Genomic DNA, 16,609 nt, shown 5'->3' on the forward strand with positions numbered 1-16,609 from the left:
GACAACCAGTATTGCCAAAGACTGTAAATGTCCAGGTAACTGGTCAGCCACATCTGCCACCTGCTGCGGGGTTTGGTGCCATGGGGACATAGAAGGTTTCCATTGCCAGTGGCCATGAAAGTGACCGTGGCGCTCAATTTTTATGCCAGTGTCTCCTTTCAGGCCTCCATAGGTGACCTCTGTAGAATATCACAAACCTCCACCCACAAATGCATCCATGAGGTCACAGATGCCATCTTTGTGAAGGCACACAACTTTGTGCATTTCACCCAGGACCAGGACAACCAGGATGCAAGAGTGGTGGGATTTGCCCAGATCTCAGATTTCCCACAAGTGCAGAGTGCCATCAACTGCACTCATATGGTGCTCAGATCTCCGTGGCAACAAGCGGTCAACTATGTCAACCGCAAGGGCTTCCATTTGCTGTGCACCACCACAAACGCATCCTGCAGGTCTGCACACAGTTTCCAGGGAGTGTCCATGACTTCTACATGTTCAGTAGGTCTCAGATCCCTGACATTTTCCAGCGTCCACAGAGGCTGCAGGGATGGCTCCTTGGTGACAAGGGCCACCCGCAGAGGCTGTGGCTGATGACACCCGTGCAGCGGCCTCAGACTGCAGCAGAGCGATGGTATAATAAGACTCGTGCTGCAACTCACAACTTGGTGCAGCAAACCATCGGGATGTTGAAGATGAGGTTCCAGTGCCTGGACTGGTCTGGTGGAGCCACATAATATAGTCCACAGAGGCTGCCACGCATCGTCATCGCCTTCTGCACCCTTTACAACCTGGAGCTAGAACGGGGAGAGGAACTGGCTGAGGAGGAGATTGGGAAGCTGGAGGGGTCTCCTTGGATGAGGAGGATATCGATGATGATGAGTGAGGAGGTCCTCAAAGGCGAGGATGATGGCGATGAGGCCATCGCACTGCCAAATGAGGCAGGTGCGCTCAGGAGGTCTTCATAGTCACTAGATTTGTGGAGGATGATGACAACATGTAGCGAGAAGACACTATAAATCCTCACATTGCACCTGTGAACATTTGACTCCAGTTGGGCTGATGGTAGCGCCCATACCCTCTGTGATAAGGCTCCTGTCACTGGGACACAGTGGAGGCCCTAATAGTCGCTCAGTTCCAGGAGGATGCTGATGACATGAGTATGGACACGCCATAGATCTTCACATTGTCTCTGCGAATGTCTGACTCCTGTCTAGCTGATGTCACTTCGCTTGCGCTCTGTGAGCAGGGTATCACAGAGATGCAGCATGGAAATTTTAACTTGTCCTAATGCTATGGCAATATTGCTGCCCCTCCTGCTCCCAGAGAAGGGATAGAGAACTTCTTGCCTTTCGGGGCCATGTCCTCTGTGCAGCAGTCCTGGCCTGGAAGCCCTGAGAGGCATGCACAAGATTGTACTTTAAACATGGCATTGGGCATAAAGAAGCGCCAAGGTGATGGGATCGGAGGCTGCCCGCCAGCAAAACAACATGTTTCCCAGGAATTCATGATTAATGAGGCGGGATTGGGATGATACAGTGTTCTTTTTCCCTGCCCACTACTGGACTTAGTGCAATTCTGGAACGATTCCACCCATTGTGTCCATGGCAAAAAACCACTAACGTTCTCAGTGGTGTTTCGGTGGTCAGATACCAATTGAGTGTTACTTCAGTGTGAGCTTGTTGTATTCATATAGGGCCTGAGGCTGATATAAAGAAACTGATGCTCATGTGGGTGCCATCTGAAATTCTGTACACTGAAAAGACAGGTTGAAAGGTTTTACACCAAGTCTATCTCATGGCTCTTTTTCAGAGGAAGAGTGATGAAGATGTTGTGTTGGGAACAATATATAGCTTTAAGTTTAATTCATATTTTGTATTTCGGTGTTAAGAAAGGTGGAGCCTGTGGCAGAATACTATGGCCCTGTTGTGGCAGGAGCGGGGTCGTAAAATGCAGCACGCCATTCGAAAGAGCATTGACTTTGGTGGGACCGTAAAGTCCTGCCAGAGTAAAATTCTGCCCCTGGCTTTAGTTTCATTTAGAGGTTTTTGTGAGCTGGGTGCCAGGAAGTCTGGGGCCCTGTTTGTATACGTGCATTTTTATGAGGTTTTACAACTCTTGGAGTGAAGAGATAGGTTACCAAGGGGTTAGTTGTTTAGTAAAGTTAAAAACGATCATAAAGTAGAAAAAAATTATGCTGTTACCTAGCGACAGGGGTCCAGAGACACGCAGAGAGACAGGGAAACCCAGAAGGGAAATCAGTTAGTGTGTGTATACCAGAGTGGAGGCAGAAGGTTTAATTTCTCTTATAAGAAATCCTGCAAGCCTGCTGGGTAACTGAGTTTTGGGAACTCATATAAAAGCAAAAAACTGCGGATGCTGGAAATCCAAAACAAAAACAAAAATAAAAATACCTGGAAAAACTCAGCAGGTCTGACAGCATCTGCGAAGAGGAATACAGATAACGTTTAGAGTCCATATGACTCTTCAACAGAACTAAAGAAAAATAGAAGAGAGGTGAAATATAAGCTGGTTTAAGGGGGGTGGGGGGTGGGACAAATAGAGCTGGACCAGTGATAGGTGGACCCTAACCCTAACCCTAACCCTAACCCTAACCCTAACCCTAACCCTAACCCTAACCCTAACCCTAACCCTAACAAAAGATGTTATCTTTTGGCAATTTCCTTAGTTCTGTTGAAGAGTCATATGTATTCAAAACGTTAACTGTATTCCTCTCCGCAGATGCTGTCAGACCTGCTGAGTTTTTCCAGGTATTTTTATTTTTGTTTTTGTTCGGGAACTCATATGTTTGCTCTGAAGTTGAAGTAATAGTGAATTGAGATTGCAGTTTTTGGGTGTATCAGGGAGAGATACCAGCTGAGGATAAGCATTTAGTGAATGCTCCAAAGTCCAGCAGACAAAAACTGTTTGAAACCGAGCTAACCCAAGCAAGAAACCTTGATGTTGAGATAGTGGTAAATCTTCATTGGGGTTTTGTGTCTGTAAGTGTTGCTGGGATGAAAGGAATAGTGTGAGTTTGAATCATTTTCTGGTATCTGTATTGACATCTTTGCAATCTTTGGGTCTAGTGTAATATAGTTATTTTTTTCTTGTTTAAAAATCATTTTATTCTTTATGTTAAAAGTATACTGGCAGATTCTTGTGAATGTATTCAGTAACTGACCCCCACGGTTTCTGAAAAAACAAAGTTAGGATCTATCAAGCTAGGATTCACTTGGGGATCTGACTTGTTCAGTATTAATATCAGCTGGGATCATAACAGTTGATATATGCAAGCATTGCATTTGCCAGTTACTAGGATACACATGTGGACTGCAGACTGCATGATGTAGTAGATATCTCCTGTGGTTAACTGAAAACACCCAGTAACACGAAATCTTAATGCTGTGGTGTCAGGAAGATATACTAATGTTACTGGAATTTATTGCAAAATAGTGGTATCTGTGTCCATATGTGTGTGTGTGTGTGTTTGTGTGAGGCTTAATTGGATTAAAGGCAACTGGTCTGGAGGCTTTGATGTAACAAAAGATAAGCTAGGTTTGAAATGTTAAGTAGGTAAGCATAAGGGAAGTTCAGAATGTGAGGTGTAAAAGGACATTCGCATTTTTAAATAAACCAGACTAGATTGTTTTCAAAGGAGGGGGTGAAATGTGTCACCTAGCCAGGTGAAGTTCAGAAACAGTGGGCAGAATATTAAGCTCGGCAGGCGAGCGCACGCCCGATCCGGCTGAGCGTAAAATGACACGCGGTGATGTCGGGCGAGTGTCCCGATGTCATTGCGCAGTCCTGCGATATTTCATTTGGTGGGAGCACGCCGGAGTCGGCAGCACGCCCGCTGACAATTTAAAGGCCTGTTAAGGCCATTAAAAAGGTAATTAAATTCAAATTTACGCTGCCCGTCCAACCTTACGGTTGACGGGCAGGCGAAAAGGCCAAGCGGCCTTTGCACTTTTTAGGAAACCTCATCCATGAGGTTTCCTAAAGCAAATAAAAATCAAATAAAAATGTTACACTTGAATTAAAAACATGTCCCTGCTTATGTGATAGGGTCACATGAGGGGGCATGTTTTATGGCATTTTAATTTCTTTATTTTATTTTAAACAGCGCTTCATCTCCCTGAGGCAGCTCTGCATCTCAGTGAGATTATGTAGCGCGCACTCGTGGGCATGCATGAAGTTTGCACTCGGCTGGCTCGCAATCCCCACCTCCCGCGCGGGCAGTGCTAAATGCTGCCGATCGCGTTCCACGCTGGGGGGGCCTTAATTGGCCCACCAGTGTGAAATTGCGGTGCGGTGCCAATCACGGGCAGCAGACCTTTCCGCCCCCGGCGAGTCCCCACGCCAAGGAAAAATTCTGCCCAGTGTGTTTATTTTTCCCAAAGATTACTGGTAAAACTGGTACTATGATAGATTTTTTTGATCAGTGAGGTAAAGTCCAATGACATAGTAAAACAGTCGGAATTTTCATTCAAAGGGTAAAATATGTATAAAGGAGAGAAGCCTGTGTGTAAAGACAGGAATTTTGAGATCTAACAAGAGTGAAACACCTTCAGCATCTAAGCCTCAAGCTGCTGTCCATAAAGAACTGTAGTTAAGGAAACTCACTTTGAATTGGATTGTTCAGGGTATCATGTTTCTTTGCCTGGATCTTTTAAAGTCTATGGGGAGAATTTTTAGCTCATCAGGTGGGTGCGCGCCCGACCCACCCGAGAATAAAATTATGCGCGATGATGTTGGGTGAGTGTTCCGATGTTATCATGCACTCGTGCGATATTTTGGTCGGCGGGCACGAGATTTGGCAGTGCGCCCGTCAACAATTAAAAGGCCTACTAAGGCAATTAAAAAGGTAATTGAAAGAAATTTTTTGCTGCCCATCCGACCTTATGGTTGGCGGGCAGGCGAAAAGACCAAGCGGCCTTTGCACTTTTTAGGAAACCTCATCCATGGGCAGGATGAGGTTTCCAACAGCAGATATGAATAAAATTAAAATTTTAAAATTTAATTTATAACATGTCCCTGCTTGTGTGACAGAGGGGACATGTTTTATAACATTTCAGAAATGTTTAATTTTTATTTTGAAAAATGTTCATCTCCCTGAGGCAGCTCTGTGCCTCAGGGAGCTTTCCCAGCATGCACCCTCGCGCTTGCCCTCATTCTCCCTCACCCACACAGGCAGTGCTGTTGCTCACATTTCATGCTAAGCGGGCCTTAATTTTCCCACCAGCGTGAAATCACAGTCCAGCCTCGATCGTGGGCAGCAGTTGGCTTCCCGACTGCCCCCGCCCACCCCAGCCGAGCCCTCCCAACAAGGGAAAAATCCCCTCCCTAAGTGTTTTACTGTTGCCTTAATGGAAGTGTAACTGGGAGTCAGGTTAATTAGGGGATTTAAAAGTTATTATAGTAGTAATTTGTAGACATATGTATGTGCTTAAAATAATTTCTCTTATTAATAAATGTTTAATCCAGTTTTGTAAAAGTCTATAAGGCTCGCTGGTCTTATTACTACTGAATTCAAAGCCCACATCTTGAAACATACAAATTGAAAAAATAGTTGTGGAAGTTGTCTCAAGTTTCCCTCTTAGATTTGAACAACTCAGCATTTACCATTGGCGGTGCCATAACATAGTTGGGGGCTCTTTGCTGTATATATTTCAAATTCCTTGATTGGATTGGAGTTGGTGAATCTTAAGGTTATGAGTGCAAGAAGCACTTTAAATTCAAGAGCTGAGCTGGTGTGAAGTTTTTATGAAGAGGTGAGACTGTAATATGGTTTTGGCAGTTGCTCATTCTTGCCTGGGAGTTGAAGTTATAACTTTGGTTGGTGTACAAAAGGTAACTAAAGTTAAGTTAATGGAATTGATGGATAAATTACAATTGGGGTTACCTGCAGGGGCAAAGAAAGTAGATATAATTGAAGGTATAGCACAGCATTTAAAGTTGGAAGTGATACCCGACACTAGTGAGTCATAGCTGGAGATAGTGAGACTTCAGTTAGAAATGAAATGGCTTGAATTTGAACATACAAAGGAACTGAGATAACTTGAATTGGAGGCAAATGAAAAGAAAAAAAAATTGGAAATGAAAAAAAAAACTGGAATTAGAGGCAGCAGATAAAGAAAGGGAAAGAGAGAGATTATTTCAAAAAGAAATGGAAATGCGAAAACTTGATCTCCAGAGAGAAAAGTTAGCAATGGAAGAGAGAATCAAGGAAAGAGACAGAGGGAAACATTTCACCCCCCCCCCCACCCCAATCGGGGGAGATGTGCGCGAGCGGGCCAATTAAGGCCCGCCTAGCATGACGTCCGCTCGGAAGCCCTGTGCACTCCCTGTGCGGGCATGGGGGGGATTCCCTGAGCCGGGAGTGCACTCTTTCACTTTGAAAGTGCGCACAGATCTCCCTGAGGCAAAGTGCCACCTCAGGGAGATTGCTAGAATTTTAAAAAATTTGTGGAAGTGTGGAAGAAAAATTCCTGACATGTCCCCTCATGTGACACTGTCACATGAGCTGGGACATGTCAATTTCTTTTATTTCAACATTTCATAAACATTTTAAAGCCCTCATGAAACCTCATCCAGCCCATGGTTGAGGTTTCATGTTTTTTCTAAAGGCCGCCTGGCCCCTTGGACAGGCAGGTCCTTTAATTAGCTTAATTACTTTTTTAAAGGCCTTAAGTGGCCATTGACAGTTTGGCTGAACTGAAAATCTAAATGACACGGGGCGACATCAGGACGTACGCCCGACATCACCCCACGTCTTTTTACGCGTCAGCAAGCGGGCCCCACCCTCCACTCGCCGACCGGAAGATGCAGTCCAGAATATCAGCTTAAAAAACTGGATTTCAAAAAGGATGTTGAGGAAAGTGCTGTTGATGAAATAAATATTTAACCTAAAACCCAGTGGGAAGATGTTTAAATTTGTACAAGCTCTTCCAAAGTTTGAGGGCAAAGATATTGAAGCATTCTTTATTTCATTTGAGAAGATAGCTAAACAAATAAAATGGCCACAGGAAAACTGGACATTGTTGTTACAATCCAGGTTGGTGGGTAGAGCACATAAGGTTAATGCTTCACTGTCAGAAGAAATGTCAGTGAACTATGATGTGGTTTACAAAAAAGGCTATTTTGAGTGCATATGAGTTGGTTCCTGAGGCACACAGGCAGAAATTTAGGAATATGAGGAAACAGCCTGGGCAAATTATATTGAGTTTGAGAGAATAAAACAAAGTAATTTTGACCGGTGGATATGGGCATTAAAAATAGAAACAACATATGCAGCTCTTAGAGAGGTAATTCCTCTGGAAGAATTAAAAGATTCAATTCCTTCAGTAGTAAGAACTCATATGAAGGAGCAGAGGGTTCAGACGGTAAGACAAGCAGCAGAGATAGCTGATGATTATGAGTTAGTGCATAAAGATAAACCTTTTTTGTGTCACCCTTTTAAATCATAAAAGTACTGTGGGTTCTGAGGTCCAGGCACAGAAAAAAAACAGTTGTTTGTGTACAGGTAAAACAGGGAGAATCAGTGATAGGTAAAGAAGTGGGAATGTGCTCACAAAGAGAATTTGGAGGCACAGTTGAAGAAATGTTTAAAGATTTTGTGTGTGAAGGGAAAGCCTTTCCATGTGTACAGGGTGGAGTAGGTAAAGATGTTAAAATTTTAAGAGACACAGGGGCTAGTCAATCCCTAATGCTGTGGGATAGTGACATTTGTTATTCAGAGGGAGTATTGTAGGAACAGGTGATAATAAGTGGGTTCATGGAAATGCTAATCCTATTCCATTATGGAATGTAAATTTAAAGAGTAAGCGGAAAACAGGTGAGGTGATTATTGGGGCAGTGGGAAAATTGCCTATTGCAGGGATTCAATTTATTCTGCATAATGATATAGCTGCATCACAGATGTGGGTGATGCCTATGGTAGTTGAGCAGTCCGTAGAAGTGTTTTTAACAGAAGTATTCCAGAAAGAGTATCCTGGATTGTTTCCAGATTGTGTGATAATGAGATCACCGGCTCATAGGTTGAAACAAGAAGAACAGGGAGTTCAAAGGCAGGAAGAAGGTGTGGAAATCCAATTAGCTGACACTATGTTTGATAAGGTTATTCAAGAAGAAAGACTGCAAAACAATTCAGCTGAAGCATTTAACACAAGGGGATTAGTGGAGTTGCAGAAAAAGGGTTTGCAATAAAACATTTAAACAGCTTATTCAGAAACAGAGGCAAAATGTATTCCAGAATGTTATTACCTTAAAGGTTATGTTTTAATGAGAAAATGGAGGCTTTATCATGCTTCAACAAATGAAAGCTGGAGCGAGATGCATCAGGTTGTAATACCATTTGGATATAGATATAAAATTCTGAGGATAGCTCATGAAACCGTAAGGTTGGACGGGCAGTGAAAAATTTAATTCAATTACATTGTTAATGGACTTAATAGGCCTTTTAATTGTTGGTGGGCGCACAGCCAACTGCTGTGTGCTCCCGCTGACTGAAATATCATGCGAGTGCGCGATGACGTCATTTCACACCTGTTCGGGTTGGGCGTGCGCTCGCCCGATGAGCTAAAAATTCTGACCTATGGGCAGAATTTTCCCCCAGCAAGGGGGAAGTTGAAGAGCAGGCGCACGGTGGCGCTCCTCCGATCAGCGTCCCTGCTCTGGGGGGTGCTGCCATTTTACGTGGGCGGGCGGGGGGGAATCCCTAAGCCCGAGAGTGCGCTCTCTCACGCATGTGCACGAAAGAGCACACTCATCTCCCTGAGGCTAAGTGCTGCCTCAGGGAGATCGGCTGCACATTGAAAAATATTAAAAATAGAAAAAAAAATCTCTGACATGTCCCCTCTGACACATGAGCTGGGACACGTCCATAACTTTCAAAAACTTTCATTAAATTTTTAAAAACCTACATGAAACCTCATCCAGCCCATGGATGAGGTTTTCTTGCTTTTTCTAACCCCCGGCAGGGCTCCCGGCCTGCCCACCAACCGTAAGGTTGGACACGCAGGTCCATTAATTACCTTAATGACTCTGTCAATGGCCTCAATTGGCCATTGACAGGTCGGCAGGCACACAGCTGATTTTGATGAGCTCCCGCCTTCCTGAAAATTTAAATGACGGGAGTTCCCCCCGACGTCACCGCACATCATTTTACGCGTCGGCGAGCGAGTCCCGGCCCCCACCCGCCGACAGAAAAATTCTGGCCTATGTATTTTTTTCATTCAGTCATTGGATGTGGTCATTGCTGGCAGATGTGCAGTCAAGGTATTTTCACAATGCTTTTAGGTAGAGCGTCCTCGGATTTTGACCTGTGCTGTTGCAGAAATGGCAAATTATTTCCAAGTCAGTATGGTGTGTGACTTGGAGAGGGACTTTCAGTTGGTGATGTTCCCATGAGTCTGCTGCCCTTGTTCTTCCAGTTGATAGAGGTCACGGGTTTGGAAGGCTTGGCAAGCTGCTGCGGTACACCTTGCAGGTGGTACATACTGCAACCACAGTATGCTGATGATTGAGGGGGCGAACACTTAAGATAGCGGATGGAGTGTCAATCAAGTGGGCTGCTCTGTCCCGGATGCTTTCGATCTTCTTGGGTGTTGTTGAGGCTGTACAGATACAGACACTTGGGCCTGAATTTTCAGCTCAGCGGGCGGGAACAATCAGCGGGCGTGGGAGTGGTAGGGAAACGGACCGCTGACTGCGATCAGCCCCCGACCACGATTTCACACTGACTGGCCAATTAACAGCCAGCCAGCATGAAACGCACGCAGATACGATCAGCGCTCCCTGGGTTAGGGGCAGGAGGAGAGCAAGCACTGAAGTCAGCGCAGGCGCAGGGAAGCACAGAATGAAAGCTCCCCGAAGGCAGAGAGCTGCCTCAGGGAGTTGAAGAATTTAAATACAAAAAACAAAGGTTTTTAAAACCGGGAAAAAATGCCCACACATCAGAAACAGTCACCGGATCATATACAACATGAAAATTCTGTCCAAACATTTTTAAAAATTAAATGACAAAAACTTCATCCAGCCCTTGGATGAGGTTTCCTGAAAAATGCAAAGGCCGCCTGGCCGATTCACCCACCTGCCAACCGTTGGGTTGGACGAGCAGCAAAAAATCCCAGTTGATTGCGCCGTTAATGGGCTTAATATCCCTCTTAATTGTCGGTGGGCACACTTCCGAGTTTAGCATGTGCCCGCCGACCGAAATATTGCACGAGTGCGCGATGATGTCAGGACACTTGCCCGATATCATCGCGCACTATTTTATGCTTGAGCGTGTCAGATGTGTGCCCGCACGCTGAGCAAAAAATTCTGCCCTTGGAGAGTATTTCATCATACTCCTGACATGTGCTTTGCACATGGTGCAAAGACTTTTGGTGAGTCAAGAGGTGAGTCACACATCACAGAATATCCAGCCTTTGATCTGCTCTTCTAGTCACATATTTATATGACTCCAGTTAAAGTTCTGGTTAATAGTAACCGCCACGATATTAATGATGGATATTTGGCAATGGTAATACAGTTGAATATCAAGGTATGTGGTTAAACTCTCACTTGTTGGGGATGGACATCCCCTGGCACTTATGTGACATGAATGTAACTTGCCACTTATCAGCCCGAGCCCAAGTTGTTCAGGTCTTGTTGCATGTGGGCATGGAGTGCTTCATTATCTGAGGAGTTGCGAATGGAACCGAACACTGCAATTAACAGTGAACATCCCTACTTGAGACCTTATTATGAAGGGCAGGTCGTTGATAAAACAGTTGAAAATGCTTGAGTCTAGGGCACTATCCTGGGCAACTACTGCAGCAATGTCCTTAGGCTGAGATAACTGGCCTCCAAATACCATAATCATCTTCCTTTGTGCTAAGCATGATTCCACCAATTGGAAAGTTTTCCCCCGATTCCCATTGAATTAAATTTATTAGGACTTTGTAATACTTTGCTCAAGAGCAGTTACTCTCACCTCACCTCTTGAATTCAGCTCCTTTTTACATGTTTAGAGCAAGGCAGTGATAAGGTGTGTAGTCAAGTGGTCCTGGCAGAACCCAACCTGAGCACCTACGAGTAGATTACAGGTAATACTGTCGATGACAACTTGCATCACCTTACCGATGATTGAGAGTAGGTTGTTGGGTTGGTAATTGGCCGGATTGGATTTGTCCTGCTTTTTGTGGACAGAGCATGCCTGTGATTTTCTACTTTGCAGATATACCTCACCAATGTTCCATTTTGATAATCTAGTGATTATGGTACCAGGTTAATAATCCAATGATCATGAGGTCGCCTTCCATTGTGACAAATTGCAGCTTTGAAATCAATAATTCTGCTCATTTCTGGGCTGGAACAAACTAATAATCATAAAGGTCACTGATTGTTGCAAAAGCCCAAATGGTTAACCAATATCCTTCAGGGAAAAGAAAATTGCCAAATCTGACCTATAAGTGACTTCACTCCTATTACAACATGGTTGACTATAAATGGCCTCAAATAGGATTGGGGATTAATAGTTCCTTGTCAATGTTACCCACAGCTCAAGGACAAACAAAATTTTTTATGAGCCAGGCACTAGGAGCCTTGCCAATTGGTTGGGGTATATAAGATGAGCACTTCCGTGGAGTGGCAACCACCCTTGGGTTGCAGGGATAGACGTAACACACATCATGGGAATCTTATGTGGGTGCCTATAATGAAAGACAAGGGATTAATATAATCCAACCCACACATCTACTATCTAATATGCCAGTTTGATTAGGAGATGCAGCAGACTACTAGCAAGGATCTGTAACTGAATAATAATGGAAAGAATGCTGGTTAAGTCCAATTGCACAAGGAACCTAACTTCCACGGTGACCTCCATCAGGGAAGTTACTTCACCGTTCAGCATTTCTGGTTGGTGACACAGCAGGCAGCAAAGTTTTAAAAACCTTGAAACATTTTATTCGAGAAATCAACTTTAAGAATAGAAAGCCTTCTAATCCAATTCAGCACTTCATGTACAGCCCTCTGAAGAAGTCTTCGCTAAATCTTGCCACCTCTCTCTCCTTCCTTAAGACACTTCTTAAAGCTTACCCCTTTGACCAAGCTTTTGGCTGCCCCTCTGAATGTCTCCTTGTTTGGCTTGGTGGCTGATTGTGCTGCTGTGAAGCTCCATGGGGTGTTTTCTATGCTAAAAGTGCAATATAAATACAAATTGTTGTAACTTTGAGGCATGTATTTTCAAAACTGGAGGTCTTCTTGTAACAGTAATTGTGAATTTCTTCAGGAAATGAAGTATAGATCTTTCCCTCGCTTCAGGCAGCGTGCCCTAAGAGGGCATTGGTGACCAGAACCTCCTAATTAATCTTGATCTAGAGGCATGGATCATCCAGTTTGCGAGGCTCTTATAAAGATAATTCTTTCTCTACCTCAATCTTTTTTACCATCGATCTTTCCCATCAGCATCAGACTTTCTAAATCATCATTAAGAACCCAAAAAGCTCCAACTGTCTCTTCCTGATCTTGGTCTCAGATTTACTAGCACCTCTTCATTGGTAGTTTGATTTGTCCATGACATCTTCATTATCCGCCTCAAGAACCATAGCTCTGCAATCTCAATTCTTCTCTGCATTTCTTCACTGATCATCCAATATTTGCTCCCGTATATCAAAATCGGTGTGACATGGCATTCCAGGGTTCTGATCTTTGTTTTCATGGCTAATTTTGAGTTGATCATAATCTTTTTCATTTTTTGAAATGCATCTTTGGTCATTCCAATCCCTTGTCTTATTTCTTGGTTGCACTTTCTGTCTGATGTTAACACACTTCCTAGGTAACAAAATTTGTCTACCTTTTGAGCTTTTCATTCTTCATTGTGATAAATATGGGATAGAAGTCCATTCTTCTCAGCAGTGCTTACAAATAAAGTTAACATATTAGCAAGCAAAGGCTGGAGAAAACTATAACAAGCTACAATGGGAAACTGTGGCAAGAATTAGCTAAAAGTAACAACTGAGTATTGGATACATATTAATAGTGATAACCCCCACTCCCCCGCTCTAACAACAAATGTTTAAACAACGGTATCCTTGAATGACTGGTTATTGGCATGTGTAAACATGTGTGTTAATGTGAGACTTCAGCTAATGCAATATATAAATATTATGATACAACATCGCATTCACTCTATCACAACTTTCGAAACTGAAATATAAACTGATTCCTGAGGGCAGAATAAATCACTGACAAATGTTGTGGGGCTATGAAGCCATTTCTTTATTTTAAATATCAACTTATGCCAAAGGGAGATTCATTTTAGACATTCCCAAATAATGAATCACAGAGTTGAATTTTTAAAAATGATGCAAGTATTTTGGCTAAGAAAACATGATCAGTAAAACTTTGAGAAAGGGAGTCCAATTGGTGACTCCTTTCTCCCTCATTCCTTCCCTTTATCCATCTCTAAATGATCACCCTCATTCTGTCACTCTCTCACATTTAACTATGTTTCTCATTCTGTCTCCCACAATTATCAGAGCAGCTCTTTGTCTCTCACAAACCCCAAGTACTGCTTCTGTTCCAGGTGAGTGAGTATCTTGCTACTTTTTCTGTCAGTCAGTACCTTTCCCCATGTGATCTGCAAACAACCTTCCTGGTTTTATTTGGTAAGGGGAATATTCAAGGGGAGGAATTTCCCCTCGTTGGGCGGGCTTGGCGGGGGCTGGGTGGGGTGGTCGGGAAGCCTGAGGCACAGAGTTGCCTCGGGGAGATGAACAGTTCAAAGCCTTAAAAATAAGGTTTCTAAAATGTTATAAAACATGTCCCCCTATGAGCAGGTTATTAATTAAATTTAATGCTATTATTAAATTTAAATGTAAGTAATTTAATTAAATGTTGTTAATTCAATTTTAAAATTTTTATTTTCTTCTTATTTGCTGTTGGAAAACTCATCCTGCCGGTGGATGAGGTTTCCTAAAAAATACAAAGGCTGCTTGGCCTTCCTGCCTGCCCGCCAACTGCAAGGTTGGACGGGCAGCTAAAAATTTCACTCAATTACCCTTTTAATGGCCTTAATAGGCCTTTTAATTGTCGGGGAGGACGCTGTCGACTCTGGCGCACACCTGCCGACTGAAATATCGTGCAAGTGCGCGATGACGTCGGGACATTTGCCCGACATCATCACGCGTCATTTTACGCTCGGTTAGGTCGGGTGCTCGCCCGCTTGACAAGCGGAAAATTCTCGCCCAAGTTTCTCACTTTTAAACACAATAGTCCGAATTGCTCCACAACTGCCTTTTGACTCCTAAAATAAGCAAAAAGTGCTTTTCCATTGTCCTTTTTTCCACAACCTCTCGATGCATTTCAGTCCTTCAGTCCCATTTTTCAGTTGTTGATAAATGCTTATTGAAACTTCCTTTATATGAAGGACTTTTATTCCACTTATAACTCATAAAATACCTACCCTTGAGCACCAGCTGCCAAATTAACTTGAATTCAAGTGAGAAACTGGAGTAGTGCCAGAAACCAGTATGAAATGAGCATCACAATTGGAAAGTGCACCCAAAGCCTGCTGAGAATTGGGACAGAAGCCTCAGCTGCATATAACTGGTGGGGTGTAGATGCCGATTGGACATCCTGATGCAACTCACCAGTTGGGACCTTTGGAAATTTGGCTCGCTCCAATGCTAAGACAGCTTGTGGGTAGGTCCTGAATGGGTGGACAAATTGGAGATTGTGTACCCACACCAGAAGGACCCCACTATATATTTCTGGAGCCAGGAGGAGTAGGAATGCTCCTACTTCTCCTGGTTCCACAGATGAAAGTATAAAAAAAGAGTCACCTTATTGTGGCTGGCCTCATTAGGCATTCTTGGCTGAGAGCCAGACATCTATTAGAGTACTGAAACGCCTGAGCCCCGGAGAAAATATTACTTGATTAACAGTTTTGGCTCTCTGATCTCTTCTGTCAACTGCACAATATTTATTTACACAAAATAAAGAGGTTTCAAGTGCTTGCACTTTCGGCTATTGATATTTTAAAGGGTCTAGATGAGTGACACTTTTATTGGCCTGTAATAAAAAGGTGTTTTTTTTAAGTGAAAAGTTATCAATGAATGACTGTTTTTTAAAAAAAAAACATTTTTTACACATCCTACTGTCACTATAGGGTTCATTGGTTCTATACAGTGTATAGTGGGTGAATGGGCATGGAAGTCCATAGCTTGGCATGGGGTCATGAGTGGCCATAGGGGATCTGTGAGGGTATACCAAGGCAGGGAGGCTTGAGGGGCCAAAGGGGGTGGATATGGGGCATGGCAAGTATGCGGGGGTGAGGGGTTGTGAGGGGTGAGGACTGGAAGGCCTTTCTGTTTTTATTATAACTGGGGCAAAGTCCCACAGCACCGAGGCAGGCCTTTTAAACAGCCTGCTTCCTCACCTGGCAGCTCTTGTAGCTGCCTCCAAATTCTTTCCCGGGTCAGCTGGCCCGACTCCAGACCACACCTGCACCTGCCTCCCCACAATGAAAATCCTATCTTTCCTGACATGTTCTCCCAAAGTGGGCAGGCCAAGCTGGGCACTTTCCTGACTCCTGCTACCTGCCACGAGGATGAAAATCCAGCCTAATATTTCAGGTGAATGACCTTTCATCTTTATTAATTTAGTCGTTTAATTTTATTGGAACACCAGATAAAATTAAGCTGGTAATAGAAATATATTCAAAGTATACATATTTCCCATTGTATCCTTGGCTCCTGAATGCATAGAGTTTTAATTGCACAATATCTTTATCGAAACCAAATACCTCACTGGACCCAATGTTGTGCAGTCATTATCCAAAACCACTTTATCCCAGCCTGACCCTTGAACACATTAAAGCTAAGTGTTGTAGGAGCTCCTCCAGGAGTTAGTCTCACACTATTTTTGATTTTGTGCCAGTCTGGGGGCAAGCTGTATTTTTAATTTGCCTTGGACCTTCAACAGTTTTCAATACTTTTTAACATTTGAACAAAGAGGATGCTGCTGCCTGCTCCTTCCCTCTCGTTGCACGAAAAGCTAAACCACCTCTCATGACTCAGTGCATATTTGGTCACAAGCAATGTAACCCATAATCTAGTAGTAAAACTCTCCAGTCTGCCAATTGTACATTTCAACCCACAGATATTATTATGTGATAGAAATGTTAAAATGAAGGAAAGAAAAAGGGGAGACGTGCATTTCTATAGCGTCTTTTACAACCTCAGGATGTCCCAAAGCGCTTTACGGCCAATGAAGTACGTTTTGAAGTGTGTCACCATTGCCATGTAAGAAATCTGGCAGCCAATTTGAAATAAATAAATGACCAGGTAACCTGTTTTAGTGAAGTTGATTTAAGGATAAAAATTGGCCAAGACACCAAGCAGAGCACCCCTGCTTTTCTTCAAAATAGTCCCAGGCGGTCTTTTACATCCACCTGAGAAGGCAGGCAGGGCCTTGGCTTACCATCTCATCTGAACAACATCCAGCCGTGCAGCACTATCTCAGTACTGCATTGGAGTGGCAGCCTAGGTGTTGTTCAGAATTTCAGACTGAGGCCCATTGCATAGATAATTTAGACAAAACCTTGTTCATATCTAGTCTATAG

The sequence above is a fragment of the Cetorhinus maximus genome, chromosome 3 (assembly GCF_964194155.1).
Source record: "Cetorhinus maximus chromosome 3, sCetMax3.hap1.1, whole genome shotgun sequence".
Lineage (NCBI taxonomy): Eukaryota > Metazoa > Chordata > Chondrichthyes > Lamniformes > Cetorhinidae > Cetorhinus > Cetorhinus maximus.